The sequence below is a fragment of the Arachis ipaensis genome, chromosome B08, assembly GCF_000816755.2.
Source record: "Arachis ipaensis cultivar K30076 chromosome B08, Araip1.1, whole genome shotgun sequence".
Taxonomy (NCBI): Eukaryota; Viridiplantae; Streptophyta; class Magnoliopsida; order Fabales; family Fabaceae; genus Arachis; species Arachis ipaensis.
In genome coordinates this window covers 91,798,264-91,801,764 of record NC_029792.2, presented here as the reverse complement: position 1 = coordinate 91,801,764, position 3,501 = coordinate 91,798,264, and positions in this window count along the sequence as shown.

Genomic DNA, 3,501 nt, shown 5'->3' with positions numbered 1-3,501 from the left:
AGTGGTGCATCAGCATGCGTTTGCGGAAGTTGCTTGCATACGTGAGCAAAGGCTTCTGTTCAGCATTCTCGCGTAGGTGAAGGTGGTCCGCGTACGCGACTTTTCCAAATTTTCAACTCATGCATACATGGAAGGCATGTGTACGCATGACCACCCTGTTTTGCTGAAAATATATGTTTTAACTGTTCTACCTATTTCTGTAACAACCCAATTTTCAGTACGTCATAATCATACTGAAAATCAAGCGTCACTAACTTGCTTTCCTAAAAATTAACTAAATATTTATTATTAAGCCTGTAATTGTATTAGCGCACGATCGAATTTTCAAAAAAACTTTTTTAAGAAATAATTAAATAAGTACGATAAAATAATACAAATATCAGAGACAGAGATAATATACATCATACATACTATTTACATATATATACATATATTGTCATACGGGTTTTAAGTCAGCATACAATCCTTCACATCTGGTTACTATATATACTGTCATACATGTCATACGTTAGCGTACAACCCTTCACATCTTGTTACTATATACATAATCAACACTTCGGGCCCTGGTCCATATAGCAAGCCCTTAAGCTGGCGCCCAAAAACTAGCCTAGTCAACTATATACATCCTACTCTCTCAGTGAGTCTAATAAAAAATGAGAGACTAAGCACAAAAACTAGGCTAACACAAAAAACTCCCAAAAGTCACATCCTTAGCTCCCAAGCATCAACTGTCGTAATCAGATGAAATGTCAACCACATCCGAACACTCTTCAGGATCCTCGTCCTCATCATCAAAAATCTCAATAATCTCAGGAGGGGTCCTGCCACTCGTACTACTGCTCTATCCCACACTCGTCGGTCCCCTAGTGGAGGTGGTGTGTAGCTCCTCAGATGAAGGCTCAGACGAAGACACTGAAATCTGCTCTATAGTAATATCCCACTCAGGTATAGGCTCTGGTACATACTCCTTCATAGGCTCAGGCTCAAGGACCACCTAATCCTTTGGCTGATTAGGGTGCTAATGAGGTACAGGTTCGTCAAGAAAATGGGTGAAACAGAGCATCAGGATGAAGCCAATGCAACGAAAACTCATAAGGTAAGTCAGGGTTGAAGAGCGGAGTGTTAATCGGGTGTCAGAAAGGGTGGTCGCGCAGAACGTACATATGGGTCCTAATCTCTACAGCTACTACAAAAAACCTATGCTGTACAGGATCCTCATATATGTAGGGATGGTCCATCTCATAGAACAGGACGCCCGTCTCCATCTGACGGAGAAGGAAGGAAGGGATAAGAACTGGAGAGTTCTTAGTAGGGTCAAGGGTAGTTAGTTAAGTCAGTATTATCACAGTTTAATTAATTCACAGCCAAATATACAATAATCACAAAGAAATAGCCAGTCACAATAATTCAGAATACCATTAAGGAATGCACAAATACAAGAAGACAATCACAAACAATTTCACATTATCAAGTAAAATACAAATGCGCAGCAAGGATGATGCATGTCTAGTCCTATCACAGGTAATGAGCTCATTTTGTCAGTTTCGACCCGTACCCGACGCAATTCAACTCGCAAGTTGAATAAGGCATTCCAGCGACATAACCTCTACAAGTTTCTACTTTTTGCAGGCATTGATTCTCCAGCTGAAGTATGTCAAACATGACCTCTGCAAGTACTTGTAGGTGCTAATTCTCCAGCTAAAGCATCTGACCCCTTCTCCTGGAAGTCATTCCATATTTACGGGCGTTCCCCGACAATCATTCACATACAAAGCCCACAGCTTGTTAACATTTATCCTTTGGCACCATAACCATACTATCATCACTCTCTCGTGACCTTCCGATATTCACACGTGTTGATTTATCTTCTTGTTTTCTTCAGTCTTTTACTTATTTTATCCTTAATAGTTCAAACTATCTTCACCTGTTCTCTCACCATCCACTAAGTATTTTGAAAGAGAATCATAAGATTCATAAGTTAACTCTGTGACTCTAAATCTTTTAAAAAAAATATTCTTTTTTTATTCTGTTCTATCTTACTATTAATAATATCCATATTTAAACCTAATATTTTTAACTATTCTACTTTTAACCAATATTTTTAGAAAACTACTAATGAGCTCTTTGCTTATTAATATTTACAAAAGTAACTCTAAATTTTTATAAAAATACCCGGTCATCCCTAAACACTTACTTTTTACTCAAAATACCTCTAAAGTTTTTTATTTATAAAATCAACCTCAATTTTTATCAAAATACAATTTCATTCTCAAATTAATAATATTATAATAGTAACAAATACAGTTCTTTAAATTCAAATATATCTTTTTATAATCAGTTCAAAAATATATAAAACTATAAATCCGTTTTCAAATTTTACGGTTATCAATTCTTCACAACTTTTAATTTAATCTCTTGGCCCTTTAATTACACAAAATTTTACTTGATTTTCAAAATAATTCTAGCCCTGAATTCATCAAAATAATCCGGTTCTTGGATGTACTTAAACTAACCGAACCTCAAACTTATCACAAATATCAACATATCACAAAAATTCAATATAAATTCTGTAACACCCTACCATACAGAGTCTTATGCTTAAGTCATAATTCAGAGATGGCAAGGTATTACGACCTCTAAAACCAAAATTTAGTACGTTTAGTAGTATGAATAATTTATTATAACTAGGAGCCTTTATAGAAAAAGGGGTAAACAAAAACCGTAACTCGAAAGCGCAACACTCCGATCGATAACGTAACGAACAGGGATAAGCTAACGCGAGATCATATATATAAAGAGTGTCAAAAACAGGAATATCAAGACTCAAAATCCAGCTGTGAAGATAACCGGTCCGAGCATAGCAATATATACATATAATAAAATAAGGAAAACCCCAAGGAAAACCCAAAGGGACACAAATACAGAAACCCATTCTCCAAAACCTCCTATAAGAGGAGTCATCACAGTTTGTATGATTTAATAGAGATAAAAGTATCTAAACAAGATATATAACCCAAAACATAGTCCCAAAAACAAAGATCTTCGCTAATCCAGAAGTCTCCAGCATGCCTCAACGAGAAGCCTCGCGTCCTGCATCTGAAAATCACAAAATTCGCATGGGTGAGAACCAGAGGTCCCCAGCACGGTAACAGCTTCCACATATATAATACATAATAATAGAGGAAAGCCGAAGGCAATCCTAGAACTTCCTCCAGATAATATCAAAGCTTATAAACAAACTAAACCGTAAGTGGCAACTGACTAAAGATCCTTCAGTCTAACTAATACTTCCCTTTCCAATTCCTTCAGACCTCCCAACCACCAGCAGGAGTATAATATAGCAAACACAGTTATATCAGACAAGAAATTTACAAATAGGAACAGATAAGGCATTTAGGCAATTAGCAAGTAATATGCAGTCAAATAGGCAATCTCAAACAATTCACATAGTATGCATATGATGAATGCCTGTCCCTAGTGGCTGATGATATCATCTGTCGG